This window comes from Rana temporaria, chromosome 11 (genome assembly GCF_905171775.1).
Source record: "Rana temporaria chromosome 11, aRanTem1.1, whole genome shotgun sequence".
NCBI lineage: Eukaryota > Metazoa > Chordata > Amphibia > Anura > Ranidae > Rana > Rana temporaria.
In genome coordinates, this window is record NC_053499.1 from 96,787,950 (window position 1) to 96,805,939 (window position 17,990).

The 17,990-nt window shown below is 44.5% G+C and overlaps 1 pseudogene; it reads left to right on the plus strand.

Moving 5' to 3' along the window:
• Positions 1-17,990, plus strand: part of LOC120917474 — a 1,233,721-nt pseudogene that overhangs the window by 979,620 nt on the left and 236,111 nt on the right.

Below are 17,990 nucleotides of genomic sequence, written 5' to 3' on the forward strand. Positions count from 1 at the left end.
ATAAGAAATAAGAATGATTAGAAGATATAGAAAGGTAACTGGAGGTCCAGGGGGAGGGGAGGGGGGGAGTTGGGGGGGGTAGAAGGGTTATAACAACGAAGGTAGAAAAGTTTAAAAATGTTGTAATAGTAAACAATATATATACTTGCTCCTTTTGGATATGGGAAAAAAAAATAATAATAATAATTTCCACATATAAAAACTTCCACATATGATGCGAAACCAGGAAGGAGATATGGTGGGCAAATGAATGGCGGGCAAGCCTCGCTACCTTCTCTCGGTAAATGGTTATGTCTGAAGTGGAAAAAAAATGCAAATTGTAATTTGGTTCCTTTATATTTGTACAATTAATAATAACTCTCCAATGCAGGAAAATAAGCTTAAATTCTCAAGATATTTGGAGAATGAATACAAAGTGAAAATCAACCCAAACTCAATGTTTGATGTCCATGTGAAGAGAATACATGAGTACAAGCGTCAGCTCTTGAACTGTCTGCATGTGATCACCTTATACAACCGTAAGTAAATAAATCAAATCAACTACTGACTACAACAAAGTTAAAATGGCCAAAACTGTACTTTTTATTGTATTATAAGATTTTATATTTGCAATACCAAAGTTGGTAAAATAAATGTGTGAGCAGTCCCAAGTAGATAGCAGGTAAAGCAACGCTATTGGATACGTTTTAACATGTGATTTGAGTTGAGGGTATTTATGCCCTCAACCAAAATGGTGGAATTGCAACATCCTGAAGACGGGAAATCTGATAGGCTGAAATGCATAGAGGTTGAGTCACGACCTCGTGACACACTTCCACCTAGACATCTAAACCAGGAAATCGAGCCTTCACCACGCCATCGGCTTCATGTGCTGATTGGGCAGATTTCACGGATGACTTTATACCTGCTACAATCGGATGTTGGTGTAGCGATAGCATGTACTTGCCACACCTAATTCTACACCTTCATTCCTCTCAGTGCAGGTTTCTGAGAGAAATTAAGGCATAGTGGGGTTGGAGATCCCAGCTGATGAGGAGCAAGGAGAGGTCCGCGACTATGTTTCAAGAAAAGGTTGAATGGGGTGGGGATTTGTATGTGCCTTGGAGGAGTAAATAACTATAGAAATACTAGAATTATAGAAAAATAAACAACTTTTATTTTTCTGCCAAAGGGCAGAAACTGTGGCAGTGCAGTGGCTGTCTCTGGGACTACGAGAGCCAACAAATACATTTTACATATAAAAGGTTAGAAGTCTAACTAATCTCAACTTTCAGGAAGGAAGTTATAATGTAGAGTAAGAATGTCATAACTAAAGTGGTAAGTCAGAGGTTTTATAAATTCAATATATCTCTTACATTTGATTTAAAGGAAAACTATATAACAGAATGAACCAAATAACTATGAAATTGAGATAAAGATAAAAGGTCTGCGGTCACCGGTGATACACCTCCATCCCTATATGCATATGCAGAAAAAGAGTCTCCCTTGGGATTAAAATTGATACAAACGTTATACAATGCAGTATATACAAATGCACGCATCAGAGAACCCAACGCACGTTTCGCGAGATCATGAGCGAGCGTTTATCAGAGATGGATGCAGATGGAATGTATCTAAAATAGATAAAGAGATGTGTCACAGTGGTAAATGCAAGATCAATGGCAGAATGGGCCAGAAAAAAATGGCCCAATACTTACCAATGAACGAAGCCAGTGTCTCCATTGCTGAACCCCCAAATGGACGGCAGTAAGTATTGGGCCAGTTTTTTCTGGCCCATTCTGCCATTGATCTTGCATTTACCACTGTGACACATCTCTTTATCTATTTTAGATACATTCCATCTGCATCCATCCCTGATGAGCGAGCAATGATCTCGCGAAACGTGTGTCGGGTTCTCTGATGCGTGCATTTGTATATACTGCATTGTATAACGTTTGTATCAATTTTAATTACCTTTCATTATGTGCAAATCCATTGGCTGAGCTACCATGCTGTATTATTCATGTATGTACATCTATTTTAATAAAAAATGTATACTGTTACCATTTTTGTTACTCAGTGGCAAACTGTGACCACCTCATTTAAAGTCCCAAGGGCGAATCTTTTTCTGCAAATAACTATGAGATAGGCTAACTATATAAAGAACCTAATCTATCATTTTAATTATTGTTAAACTTCCTAATAGAGAAAGTATAAAGTTTTAATCTTGAGGATGTTGTCAAGAGGATATAGTGTATTAAGCCGTGTACACATAGGCCAGAATCTCGTCAGGAAAAAACCCTTGTTTTTCCTGACGAGATTCTTGGCAAGAATCTCTTCCCGCCCGAGTGTGCAGACTCTCCTTTCAAAAGGACCGCGGTTCTCTTGAAAGGCAAGAACGTGGTGACGTCATCGCGTACGACGAGCATGCGCACGTCACATTCGATGCCGCCGCCATCTTGCTGCACCCTACCTATGCCTAGGAAGCTTCCGCGCATGCGTCAAAGTCATTTTGAGCATGCGTGGGTTTCCATGGCTACAGGTAGGTATACACACTCTCGGGTTTCTCGGCAGGAAAACTGCCGAGAATCTCACTACGAGAAAATAGAGAACATGTTTTCTATTTTTCACGTCTAGATTCTGGGCAGTTTTCTTGTCGAGAAACCTGAAAGCCTAGTACACACGCTCGGTATACTCGGCAAGAGAGCTCTGCCAGCAGTTTTCTTGCTGGTTCTTGCTGAGTAAACCAAGCGTGTGTACGAGGCTTCAGGTGTGAAAGGGGTAAGCTCTTAATAGAATATATCACCTATACAGGATTCATCAGTTTATTGGTATTTCATTCTATCGCCTTCTGCAATGGGCGGTGAAGCAATGCGATTTCTCTTGGAGGGGGATTGATGATCAGGGGAGCATTGTAAATTCTGAGGAAGACCATAGGGTTCTCAGCGTCTGGGGTCTTCTATTGGTGCTCCAGGTATTGACAGGTGAAGATCTTGTATGATGTTTATTCATCATCATCAGTTGTTTTGCAGGCTTTATAAGAAAAGTGGACCACAAAGGGAAACCCCCATCTATAAGATATGCAATGATGCTGAAGCACTTGTAGATGTAGTTTCATTGCTTTACGTTTAATGAGTGTTTGTTGAGACAGATCTGGAAAAATTTAGTATTTATGACCCTGGAATGTAAGAGATTTTTTTTCCTCAAAGAATTCCTTTAGAAAACAAACATAAAAACAAAGAAAAAATACATTACAACGCATGTAAAGACAACATCTTCTGTCATAGATTCCATTTACAAACAGTACATTAGACATGGTCAGCACAAACAATGCCCACTTCTCATCAGCAATTAGGTGTGGGTAACTTCAGTCCTATACATCACCTATACACAGTGTGACTTACACCTCTACACCTTCCTAGACAGCTGTTACTCCGCAAATTAACTCTCTGTCTAGCATGAGTACTCAAAGTAGCAATCTATCCATCACAAGATCTACCGGGGAGAGACCCGGGGGTCCAACCAGGATGACCACAACTTATGAAATTTCTCAGGTCGTCCCCTATGCTGGAAGATCTATTTCTCTAAGCGTATAGTGTCCCCCATCTGACCAATCCACTGTTTCACCGTTGGGGAGGTCAACCGCCTTCCAATGTACAAGAACTAGCTTGCAAGCCTGAAACAGGGATCTACCTATGGCCTGTTTAGGATTGTCATTGATGGGGATATTGTCCACAATCTCCAGTATGCATGGTTTTGGGTATGTCGGTATGGAGACCTGAAAGACCCTATTTATAGTAGACAATACCCCTGTCCAGAACAAGTGCAGTTTGGGGCAACGCCACAAGAGGTGAATTAGGTCCCCATGGTCTCTCACGCATCTAGGACAATTTGAATCTGGTCTTACTCCCATCCTAAACAATCTGGCTGGTGTAAAGTGCACTCTGAGTGGTGGTGGTGTATGTACATTCAAAGAGCATGTCTGTATCGCCTGCAAGACGTCCTCCCATTGCTCATCTTTGAAGGTACCAAAGTCTCGCTCCCACTTACTCGCTGCCCCCAGAGGAAAGCCATCCAGATAAGTATGAAGAATCATCGAGTAACGTCTGGATATAAAGCCCTTAAACAGGGACACTTCGGCCATATAGTGGAATATGGGGGTCGGAGAAAGACCCCACGAGGCCCTGTTAGACTGCACCCCCCTCCGCGTGGTGCAACTGCATGTAATAAAAAAGAATTGACTGCGGGAGGACGGAATTTCTCCCATAGGGCAGGAAAAGGGCGCAGTTTACCATCAGCAAAAATGTTCTTCAGGTACGTGACTCGATGTCTCCTCCACTGTGCCCCACACTCAAGTAAGCTCAACTCCTCATAATGGCCGTTCGCCAGGATCAGGCTATGACTAGTAAAGCCCTCAACTGCCTGTAACTGCCTGAGCTTGTTCTATACCTTTTGCATAAGGACGTAGGTCGGGAATCGTTAATTGGATTTTGCATAAGCCAAGGCCTCCAACCCCATAGCTACATCAGAGGTCCCAGTTGTGTAGCACATAAGGGCCCTAATGGGGTCCAAGTCTATGCTCCTCCCTCCTGAGCTTGGCAACTCTATCATAGTACAGGCAATATGTTGCAGCTGAACCGCTAGGTAGTAAATCCAGGGGTTAGGGAGTGCCACACCCCCCCCTGCATCTTTAGATTTCTGCAATTGTTCTAGTTTAACCATTGGGGGCTTATCAAGCCATATAAAGGACCTAAAGATGATACTTGAGATAACCCTATTTAGCCACAGGGCCAGAACTTTGGCCAGTATTTTTTTATCGCTCTCCAGGAGAGAGTTCGGTCTATAGGATCCCGGGTCCAATGGGTCTTTGCCCAGTTTTAGTATGAGAACAATGCTGGCCCTAGTCATAGACTCGGGCAGACATTGACTCCCCCTGGCCGAGTTGAGGACTTTAAGTAGTTGTGGCAAAACAACCCCCCATATTGTTTAAATATTTCCATTGGCAGGCCGTCATTCCCAGGGGCCTTAGAATTAGGGAAAAGGCTAAGCGCCTCCTGCAGTTCCTCGAGCTTGATAGGGGCATCTAAGAGCAATCTTTGAGCATCGGCTAGACAGGGGAGCTCAATACCCTGCAGGTAATCCTGTAAGTCATCAGGTGAATAGTCCACTTGGGATTTGTACAGATCCGAGTAGAACTTTACTGCATAATACAGGTGGGGGCGTTTACCAGCTTCCCACCCAGAGCGTGCAAGGCGCCGATGGACGGGGAGGTCTGAGAAGCTTTCACAGTTTTTGCAAGCAGCCGACCCGTTTGCGCCCCTCCTTGTAGAATGCCAATCTGTTAAAAAACATTTCCTATCAACGGTCGAGCTAGTAATCCAGTCAACTGCCACCTGTGCAGCCAGCCAGGCCTCCCTAGTGGCATCAGAATGATCAGCTATAAATTCTGCCTCCAACCGGCCTACCAGCTTCAAAGCGTTTGTTTTTAATTTAATACCTGTAACCCCATCAATTAGAATACCTCTACTCGTCGGAGGGAAGAGTCTAGGATGGCGTGCTCTGCTCGTCGGAGCAGCTAGATGGGAGCTCCCGGTCTCCAGCCTGACTATGCCCCAGGGAGCAATTAGCTGTGGGCTCTCTCCCTCTCCGCGTCTGATCCCCCCGCTGCTTCACGCTGAGTCCTCCCTCCCTCTCCCCGCCGGGTCACGTGGACCCAGACCCGGCCGATCGAGTAACGGCTTGTGGCTTGAGGCTCGGACAAGCCGACTCACATAGGAGCTGTGACTGGCGGGCAGTGCTGTTACGGCAGTCCAGTCGGTGCAGGCGGGGGTGTAAAAACTTCCGCGGTACAGCATGAAGAGAGGTCCCGGTGGAGTAACCACCAAGAGGACCGGTCACTGTCAGAAGGCAAAGAAATAACCAGTGCGGGTGGAGGTGGCTAAGGTGAGCCGCGAGTGCCATTGAATGGAGCATAATCCGCACCAGCAGCATATCTGCAAGATTAGAGTATGAAGAGGTGCCTGTGTCATCCATCCTCCGCAATCTATACGCATACCGGTAAAACAGTAACATAATCTTTCTCAGGTTAGCTGGTCTTATCCTTCTCCCCCTGAGGCATCAAACCGGTGAGTAAAAACTCTATTTCAAAATTTAAAAGGAAAGTCTGCTGGGACATCTGGTACATGATTTGAAGAAATGTAAAGTTAAGAGAAAAATCTGAGTCTAAAATGAGTTCCCTGGGACATTTTCTAAGTGCACTTCTTTGATATAGTATAGATACTCTGAATTTGAATATGGAGTACTGCTGCTTTCCTTATTTTTTGAGTCTCTTGTAAATGGAACAAACATCAATAGAAATCTAAACTAAAAAAAAAATAGAAAGATATGTCTAACATAAATTTTATAACATATAATGTGAGAGGCCTTAGTTCTCCAGAAAAAAGGCATATGGTATTAAGAGAGATTGAAAAGTATTCTGCAGAAATAGTCTTCCTGCAGGAGACACATATAGCATTAGACTCTAATGTGAGACTGTATTCTCGGGCAATCCCAACCTGGTACTATGGAGACTCTCCAAAGAAGAGAGCAAAAGGGGTCGCCATAGGAGTAGGGAAGAACATCGCTTTTAGGGTAGAAGAAAGGAAAGTAGACCCAGATGGTCGCTACTTGTTTCTAAAAGGGGCCCTCCAGGGGAAAAAATATACGCTTGCGAATATATACTGCCCTAATAAACACCCCCAAAAATACCTTAGGGGGATTCTGAACGCCCTAATGGACTTTAAACAGGGTTATGTAATACTAGCAGGAGATTTTAATTTTTCAATGGAACACCATCTTGACAGTACGTCGGGTGCACAGATGCGAGATACCAAACAACTTTGATTACTTAAAAAAAAAATTTTTAGCCAGCAATTAATAGATCCATGGAGGATCACACATCCGAACAAAAAAGACTATACATATTACTCATCTGTGCATGGTACGTACTCAAGATTGGACTACATGATGGTAGATCAAGGGGTATTGGAATACGTAACCAAAACCTCAATACGTACAATATCAATTTCAGATCATGCACCGGATATAGTTAAAATAAGATTCAATGAGATAGGACTGGGACCTAGATTTATGAAATGGGTAAAAAATCTGTATAACCATCCGACGGTCAGGGTGAAGGTCAATAGGAGTGTGTCGTCTGTGTTTGAAATGAATAATGGAACCAGACAGGGTTGCTCGCTCTCACCCTCCTGTATGTAATATCACTGGAACCACTATTAGCTAAAATTCGAAAAAATCCAGATATGGGGGGGTGAGAGTGGGGGAGGATGAACACAAGGTGGCGGCGTACGCAGATGGCATACTCCTGTATTTGACCAAACCCAGAATTTCATTGCCCAACGTAATAAAAGAAATAAAACAATACGTGGAAATTTCTAATTTTAAAATAAACCCTATAAAAACGGTTATCCTGAATTTGGGTATAGATGAAGAAGAAGAAGAAGAAGAACTACAGAAAGAATTTCCATTTACTTGGGAAAAAGAAACCTTAACATACTTGGGAATAAAGATCACACCCACAGTGGAAAAACTCTATCTGGCCAATTTTGTTCCCTTAATTAATAAAATAAAACAAGATTTGAAAGGATTGGCAAAGAAACCTATCTCCTGGATCGGTAGGATCAAAGCTTTTAAAATGATACTACCAAAAATAATCTATAAATTTCAAATGCTTCCCATAAGGATTCCACAAAGTTTATTTAAGATAATTAAAACAGTAATCTTGAAATATATTTGGCAGGGCAAAAAGGCCAGAATAAACTATACAGTTCTTAGTAGGAAAAAAAAAGCGGAGGGTTAGCACTCCCTGAAAATATATTATGCAGTAATATTAGCAAGGTTAGCAGAATGGACAAATACACACACTAATAAGAAGTGGGTACAAATGGAAGATATATTAAGCACGACACAATTAAATTAGAATGTTTGGATACCACCTAAATTTAGAAAATGGGGCAAGGACACTCTCAATATAACGAAAAATGTATTTAAAATATGGGACACAGTATATAGGCAGGGAAAAATGGGAGTATAACTCCCCTTTAATTTCACTAGCAGGCACAATTTTTTTTCCACCAGGCAATAAGACACAGATGGGAAAGCAATTGTGAGCTAAAAATTAAGAGATATTGTCACACAAGGTAAAATAAGGTTAAGACAAGATATAAAAACTGTAGAAGGGGATCAATATTTGAGTGAATGGGAGTATTTTCAGCTGAAACATTTTGTGAGCACTTTACCACAGCCGATTAGGAATGATAAAACATTAAACCCAATAGAAAAGATATGCATCATGGATAAGCCACTGAAACATGGAATATCGTTAGTATATGGTATACTAACGGATATAGAGACTCAGGGAACATTGCCATGTGTAGAAAAGTGGGGACACGACATGGGTAAAAAGATAGATGATTTACAAATGATAGGTGCAGTATATAATTATGCGTCTGATATTACTACTATTGAAGCAAACTACAAATGTGTGGTACGCTGGCATTTGAATCCAGAGAGAATGAGTAAAATACATTCAAACAATTCAGGGCTTTGCTGGAGGAATTGTAAGCAAAAGGGAACAACAATGCATATCTGGTGGGATTGCCCGAGAATACAGGAATACTGGGAAGAAGTTTTAGAGTACATAGAAGAATTAACAGGGGAGAAGATCTTATGTAATCCTTTGTCTTGTTTGTTCCATAGAACAAAAAAACAAAAAAAAAAAACAGTACGGATCAACTCTGGTTCCGGTGCTGCTGAATGCAGCAAAGGGCCTAATTCCAAAAAATTGGCTACACCCAAAGAGGCCCTCAATAAGAGTGGATACAGCGAGTAGACTATACAGCAGAAATTGAATATCTTGCTCGAGGAGAGCTTGGAGGGGAGGACAGATATAGAGAGATATGGGAGAAATGGAGAGTATTTAAAACATCGGAAAAGTTTGTACAGGGAATGACAGAAACAGACAGGGGAGAAAACAAATAAATAAGTCAAAAATCAACTAGATAGAGGTGGGGGTAGGAGGGGGGGGGATAAAAGTAGGAGGCAAGTCAATACTTAAGGTTTATACTCCCCTGAGAGGAGGAGGTCTTAGATTATAACTGTCTGTTTAAAAATGAAAAATGGAGATTTTTTTAGGAAAGAAAGAATACAAATAAGGGGAAAAAAATAACAATGAAGATGAAAGAACCACATATGATGCGAAGCCACAGAAGAGACGTTATGGGCGGAAAAACCGTGAGCAAGTCTCGCAGTCCTTTGTTGGTGGAGTCTGAAGTGGAAAAAAAAAAATTAGAATACCTCTAAGAAACGCCTTAAATGTCTCTCAAATTATTTTTAAATCAGGGTGATCTGCGTGCTGCTGCCGAAACCAGTTCATGGGAGTGGAACAAATTTTACCAAAATGTATTACTTTTCCGCGGCGCCTTTGGCAGGGTCATGGCAGGCTTGGCGATTATGGAGACCATAGGAGAGGTAACTGTCAGCGCAGATACAAAGTACATATATGGGTAGGAGTATGGTGATTAGTCCATTGGAAATAGTAGTAACAGGCAGTTCAATGGTTAAAAATGCAGGTGATGTGGCTGTTCAATGGCGGCTGCTGTCCTCAGAGAGCTGACTCTGTGGTAAACAAAAAAGGGGTAGAGAAAGGAAGCGCCACCTAAGTGCAGTATTAAAGAGGTTCTTTTAATGACACATTGTAAAAAACACACTTACAAGAAGGTAAGGAAAGAAGGCTCATCTGTAACATCCTGTAGTCCTCATCCCGGATCCATGGGCTGCTTTAGAAGTGAAGAAAGCAGATTGTGTGGAGTCTTCAGGCCTGTCCTGTGGCCTTCAGGATGTAGTCTGTTCCAGCCTCACAGGTCACGTGACAGGTCACGTGATTACTTCCCAGGAACACTTCCGGGAGGAGGGTCAAACAGGGAAAACAAAGGCTGATTGGGCTACGCGCTCGGAGCCACTGCTCCTTCTATTGGCCTTTGTTTTCCCTGTTTGACCCTCCTCCCGGAAGTGTTCCTGGGAAGTAATCACGTGACCTGTCACGTGACCTGTGAGGCTGGAACAGACTACATCCTGAAGGCCGCAGGACAGGCCTGAAGACTCCACACAATCTGCTTTCTTCACTTCTAAAGCAGCCCATGGATCCGGGATGAGGACTACAGGATGTTACAGATGAGCCTTCTTTCCTTACCTTCTTGTAAGTGTGTTTTTTACAATGTGTCATTAAAAGAACCTCTTTAATACTGCACTTAGGTGGCGCTTCCTTCCTCTACCCCTTTTTTGATTATGGAGACCAGCAGGGATGAGTGATCCGACACCCCCCTCACCAAGTACTGAATATTTTGCAATAGATGGGAAGTTTGAGGTGTGCATAGACAGAGGTCTAATTTCTGTCTATGGAGAGGTGTGTATTGGAAAAACAGGAGAACTGCTTCTGCTGAGGATTACGGCTTCTCCACGGATCAACCCATCCTACCTCCTCTGTGAATTTCCGCAGTGCCATTCAAGCAATTTTGCGGCCCGTCACCGGAGGCGGATGTTTGTCCAAGTCTGGGTCCATATAGCAGTTCAGGTTGCCCACTATAATAATGGGTACATCCGGACTGCCCAATTGGTACATCAATAATGCTCTCAATACCTCAGTAATAAATGGGGGTGGTACATACAAGGCGGAAAGAATTGGCCAGTTCTATTCAATTGGGGCTGGTGAGTATCAATGGTAATACCTCTCAGTACCGTTTGCAGTAATCTCCACTTGCTCACTTCACTTGTGTTGGATCCGTAGGTTGCGGCTTCCCAGCCAAACACAGTGAACTTTCATTTTGTGAAAAGCTGTTGTCATACTGAATCAGTCGCCCCTTGTCTTTGTAGTTTAGCAACCTTGCTATGAGGGTGCGTGGCGGGTGGCCCGGTGGAAGGGGCCTAGAGGGCACCCCATGCGCTTGCTTTACTGAATAAAGTGGGGTAAACACCTTTTTTCCAAATACATAAAAGAGCCAGTGCTCCACAAATTCAGTGGGGTCCCTACCCTCCATCTTCTCCAGGAGCCCCATGGTGCGAATGTTATTACGCCTACGTTTGTTCGCCCTGGCAACTCTAGTAGTAATCTGTGCATCTTTGAGAAGCGGGGCCAGCTTGTCTTCTATGTCACTTTAGTCAGCGCTTCCTGAGCCTTCTATTTCAGCTTAGTTTTCCTCACACTGTGCATCCTGTCAGAATGTGCCCAGGAGTCACAGGTATGTGACAGGCATTGTGGGGGGATTGAGGACTGATAAAATTTGAGCGCTAAGCAGACATGTCCTGCTCAGTTAGCTTTGCGCATGCGCCCAAGATTTTGTGTTTAAAGTGGAGCACAGGGCTGGTTGCAACCAAAAAAATGTGGATGCCCTTTCTAGAACTCACTGTTTAATAGCTGCTGTTCGAACAGGTGGGGAGGTATGTGACAAACACCCACTGTCAGTTATTGATGGGGTACATTTGCCACATGGAATCTTGACTCACCTTGATTCTCTCTCCGTGCAGCCTGAGATAGAGATGGTAGTGGGAGGCATTCCAACTGGAGTTGGTGGAGACAGTGCGGGATCCAAGACTCCCAATGTTAGGAGTTAATTTCTGCACATCAGCACTCAGCAGCCACTGAAAACTAGAACTCTCATGTCAGGAAGAGGAGCGGCCCCTTCCCTGAGCACTGCCAGGCTGGACGGGCTGCCCTATGCTCACACATCAGTTTTGGACGTACACACACCTATGCTCAGAACACTAGTTCTTCACGGACACAAACAAGGAGAGAAGGAGGGAGGGGAGAACTCTGGCACTTCGGCGCCCCCACCTCTGCAGGCGCCTGGGTGCAATGCACCCTGTGCACCCTGCCAAGGAACGGCCCTGGTGGGAAACCTTTTCTGTTTTCTTTATTTTCTGACCAAATAAACACAGGAAGGAAGCCCTTAACCTTTCATACGGCTGGATTACCTTTCTGAGAACTCTTCGCTTGAAGCTAATCGCCCACAGCCTGCAAAGTGACATAATGTTTCAGGGAAGAGTGGAGTCAGTTACCGATGGTTACAGTGAGGCAGGGGTGGGTTGCAGGCATGCAAAGTGACTTAATGTTGCAGAGAAGAGCAGGGCTGTAGATACATTTTTTCTTCTTGGGGGTATCCAGGGGACAATAATTAGTGTGCCTGCTACACAGTAAGAAATTGTGGGTGTGGAAAAATTGTGATTAAAACCCTACTCACTGTGTATACAATAGCATATATGACAGCCCTTGTACCCCAAAAATATGCTTTAATTACTGTGCCAGGCGTCTAACAGACTTCAGCATATTGGTTTGTAAAATTTTCCCATTGCATATGCTTTCCAATATACAGCCTACCTTGAAGCAGAACTTCATTAACAGTAAATACTGAGCAACCAGCATCTGTACATTATAGCATAAATATTACAGGGGTTAGGAGCATGTCAGATAGCCTAGCGTATGCAATCTCCTTTAGTCAAAACTCTACTGGTGACAGCAAATCCCTGTAACAGCATTGTATGAAACAAAAAAGGGTGGACAAAGGCCTAGCACCAAACCAATGTTTCAGATGTATAACCACCTGATTGTCCTTACCAAGCCAGAAGTAGTCAGCAATTACCCCCCCCCCCCTGTACCTTGTGTCCACATGGTCCCCTGGCTCTGCAGTCCATCCCCTGATGGCCTAGCCTTTAATCTGGGTGGAGGTGGAAGAGCAGGTCCTCCCTGCAAATTGGCTATTTAAAATCACTGTAAACACAAAGTTAGGTTTTAACCCCTCCACTGTGCTATAGGGATAGTTCCCTATAGCACAGTGGAGGGGTTAAAACCTAAATTCGTGTTTACAGTGATTTTAAATAGCTAATTTGCGCTGTGTTCTGACAGTGGAATGGGGACTTTCCATTTGCTGCGGGAACAAAATCAAGTCTTGCTGATCTCTGCTCAGCCATTCACAGGAAGCCTTATATTTTATCAATGAATAAAGGCTTTCTCTGATTGGCTGAGATGGAGTTCTTAATGTTATCCCCTCTGCCTCAGTCAATCAGAGAAAGCTTTGTATTTGTTGATACAATACAATGCTTCCTGTGAATGGCTGAGCAGCGCTCTCCTCCCATCCTGATTTTGTTTCAGAAGTGGGAGTCCATAGTTGCCAACATTTGAAAAAAAATTCCAGGGACACTTTGCAGCACAGCTATTAATTAATTACCACACTCACTTCCCCGAAGCTCCACCCACTCCGCAGTATGTACAGGAGAGGAGGAGTGCAGAGGGTACGATGGGGGCAGTATGTACAGGAGAGGAGGAGGAGTGCAGAGGGTATGATGGGGGCAGTATGTACAGGAGAGGAGGAGGAGTGCAGAGGGTATGATGGGGGCAGTATGTACAGGAGAGGAGGAGGAGTGCAGAGGGTATGATGGGGGCAGTATGTACAGGAGAGGAGGAGGAGTGCAGAGGGTATGATGGGGGCAGTATGTACAGGAGAGGAGGAGGAGTGCAGAGGGTATGATGGGGGCAGTATGTACAGGAGAGGAGGAGGAGTGCAGAGGGTATGATGGGGGCAGTATGTACAGGAGAGGAGGAGGAGTGCAGAGGGTATGATGGGGGCAGTATGTACAGGAGAGGAGGAGGAGTGCAGAGGGTATGATGGGGGCAGTATGTACAGGAGAGGAGGAGGAGTGCAGAGGGTATGATGGGGGCAGTATGTACAGGAGAGGAGGAGGAGTGCAGAGGGTATGATGGGGGCAGTATGTACAGGAGAGGAGGAGGAGTGCAGAGGGTATGATGGGGGCAGTATGTACAGGAGAGGAGGAGGAGTGCAGAGGGTATGATGGGGGCAGTATGTACAGGAGAGGAGGAGTGCAGAGGGTATGATGGGGGCAGTATGTACAGGAGAGGAGGAGGAGTGCAGAGGGTATGCTGGGGCAGTTTGTACAGGCGAGGAGGAGTGCAGAGGGTATGATGGGCACAGTTAGTACAGGAGAGGAGGTTGGAGGGTATGGCGGTGGCAGTATGGAGAGGGATTTCTTGTGGTGTCTATGGGGTAATCAGGAAGTGATGTTGGGAAGATAAGGGAAGGGAAGTGACCATGGAATGATGTCCCTCAGCGGGGGGGGGGGGGTAGGAAGCAGCTTGGAGTGATGTCTGTATGATGTGATCTGGGGGTGATGCAACCTGGGGGCATTATGTACAGGAGAGGGGGACTGAGAAGTGGTCAGATAGCGATAATGGTCAGATATAATAAAAAAAAAAACGTATCCACTAAAAACATTTAAAACAATGAATCCTACAACAGTACTAGATGTAAGTACAAACAGACAGATAGTAAGTACAGATCAATGTAATCCAGTTTATAGCACTCTGTATCCAATCCAATTGCTCAGACTAGATAATGTGGAGTCATTTATAGCCATTCATGTAACCTGTGTGTGTATGTGGTGAGTTCACACCTCTGATTGTACATGTATACAGGTTCTGAGTCTGTACAATGAGAAGTGTGAACTCACCACATACACACACAGGTTACATGAATGGCTATAAATGACTCCACATTATCTAGTCTGAGCAATTGGATTGGATGATGTTTGCACAGACTGTTCATGCTTATAAGTGATTTGTCAAAATGGGTTTGGGCTGCAGACCTCACCCTGCCCCCCTCCCCCACACTCAAACTCACTATCTCCCCCGATTCTTCTCCTAAGAAAAAATCTCCTTGAAAGTTTGTACTACTATCCACCCTAGGAAACTTCTCCCAGAAAAGTTCAGCTTACTCACCTCCTCCCTTCCTCTGGCCAGCCGACAGGAGCTACAGTGAGCTCCGCCTCCCAGGTCTCACAGCACACCGCGCTGCTGATTGGAGGGGGAGGCTGAGTCAGAGATAACAAGAACCCCGCACAGCACGAGACTGGAAGGAGGGGAGGGGACAGAAACACACACCGCAGGCTCAGGTCCCTGCTGAGACCCAGAAGCCGCACCTGCCTTCCCCAATAGCCGGGACAAGTCCCGGCAGGCTAAATTAGCTGGGACTAGGTGCTATTTGACGGGACTGTCCCTTTAAAAATGGGACAGTTGGCAAGTATGGGAGTCTCCTTCCTACTGCAGAACATAGTGCTGTATACTGTAGGTAGCTGATGCTACGCACCGTTTAAACAATGCCCCTTGCAGACATATCTGTTTGTGATAGGGTGACCACGTGTCCCGGTTAGCCCGGGATCGTCCCGTAATTTACATTTTTGTCCCGTGTCCCGGGAGCCTTCAAACCGGGACAATAGAGGGTCCCGGAATCAACTGACTGACAGTCTGACACACTCACTGCCGCTGCTGCCAGCCTGCCACAGTGCCGCTTGTAATTTATTGCACTGACACCGTCCACTACCCCACTGACACGACCACTGCCCTACTGACACCGACCACTGCTCTACTGACACCGACCACTGCCCTACTGACACCGTCCACTGCACCATCCCCCCACCCCCTTGCCAAAAGCACTGTGAAAAAATATATTTTAAAAATAAAACCCCGCTCCCCATTATTATGAAAAACAATTGTACAAAAATAAAATTGTAAAAAATGTCAGGTGACATTTGTAGGGACTTGGGCCCGGTTCACAGTGGTGCGATGCCAGACATTGCATGTGAATCTCACCGCATTGCTGTTCCGATCACATCACATGCGATGTCTGTGCGATGCGATTTCAACCATACAAACTGTATGGCTGAAATCACATCACATTCGGACCAAACACGCACAGGACCCTTTTTTTGGTCCGCACCAGAATCGCATGGGTGTTCACACCTATGCAATCCGATTCATGTCCAAACTGTCAGTTTGCAGTGCGATATGGGAGCTGAAATGGGGGTGTCATTACCATTGTATGACACTCCCCAGCAGTTTGCATATGGCCGTGCGAGTCGGGTGCGATGTGGGATCCCGCAGTGGATTCGCACCAGAGTGAACCGAGCCTTGTTGGGAGCAGTCAGGTGACATTTGTAGGCTGTATGCTTTGAGGCTGGGTTCACACTGGTGCGTTTCGGGAACCCTGCAAATTCACTGCGGGTTCCCACATTGTATTGATTGCTCTGAGCAATCCTCTTTTATTGGAATAGTATTAAAATCACCACAGATTACTAGTAAACTTATTTTCTTCATTAGTTTATGGAAAAAGCGCAATTGATGCTGGTTAGGGAAGTATACATTGACAATTGTATAAGTGACCAAGTCCAAATCGCATACAAGGATTAGGTATCGGCCTTGGGCGTCCTTGATTTCCTCATGTAAAGAGAGGTTTGGAGCAATGCCGCAGGTGTCAGCGGAGGGCCGCATGACAGGGGTTACCGGGGTGGAGCATAGGGGGATACAAGAGGCAGCTGGGTGCTGACAGATCCATGGGGATGGGGTGGAGCGGATAGTGTTAGGCAGCAAGAGGAGGAGCCAGTCACCACAAGGAGCCGTGAGGGTAAGGAGCTTCCCACCCACCAACCCCTTCGATTGGGGGAGCTTTGTGTGCTGGTATGGTGGGGATTGCACGATCACAGGGTTGGTGGACATTTGACAGGGTGCAAGGTCCTTGCACCTAAAAGGCATGGTTTAGGGACCCGTCTAAGGTACGGCTCCCAGTTGGTATATGGGTATCTGCTAGTTGTCTCTGAGTCAGAGGTTTTTAGCGACTGGAGGCCTAAGAAGTGACTAGCAGGTACAGTTATGGGTTATGCCTATTGGACCTTGTGTCCCATTGTGGGGATAAAAACTGGATGTATATATTAAAAGGTTATTATGTTGTTATTTTGTTAATTATTGAGATTTATATATTTGGTTAATAAAATGGCTGCTATGGCCATCTAAGTGTTATGTGGTCATTAGAGTGAGGGACGGGGTTATTGGATAGCAGGATAAGCCGTAGTTAATACCATAGTCAAGTAAAGGGCACAGAATCCCTGATGGCTGTTATTACTCCTTTTGTTTTGGTATCAGCGTTGGCCCGTAAAAATGAAGGGGAACTGCTTGTGAGAGCAGATTGGTGGGGATGTTTTAAAAAAGTGTGTTTCTTGCACACACAGGATGTTGCTCTTGCAAGATAACGCCTCTTTCCACATAGCCTTCCTCTTAACAGGGTGATTAAGGCACTTAAGCCCTGTACACATGATCGGATATCTGATCGAATCTAATCCGATGGATTTTTTCGTCAGATATCCGATGAAGCTGACTTTTATCAGTCTTGCATACACACCATCGGTCAAAAATCCGACCATGTCCAAACGGGGTGATGTAAAACACTGCGACATGCTGAGGAAAATTAAGTTCAATGCTTCCGAGCATGCGTCGACTTGATTCTGAGCATGCATGGATTTTTGACCGATTGCCTTCCACACAGACGATCGTTTTTTTCTATCACTTTTTTATCCATAGGAAAAATGTAAAACAACATGTTCTATTTTGTTTCACCAATGTTTTCATCTGACAAACCGATCGTGTGTACAGGGCTTATGTGTTTATGGAGAGAAAAGTTATTCCCATTGCAGAAAGGGACAATAAGTTTGCTTATGAGCATGGAATAGTTTCATTTGTAAGGCATGGGTTCTCTTTTGTGGCCAAAGTGAAAATGGCAGAATGCATGTAGTGTACAAAGAGCATATTGTACACATGGTCCATGGATTCTTGCGGTGTCCTGCAGAAGATTGCTCGCTTCATGGTATGGGCCTCTCCATATGGGACTGCTGTGTAATTTAGTTCAGTCATTGTAGATAAAGTGTAATTATTAACTATGACATCAAGCAAGTAGAGAAGAAACAAAACATATAAGAACAGCAAGGTAAAGCAACCATAAAACTGGTAGGAAAACAATAGGTATAAGGGATTTCCCCCATAGCAACCGTAGGTAAAAATACCCGTATGCAGCACTATGCTGCTCATTAAAGTGGGGGTGAGTTCCAGCCCAAAGGCTCTG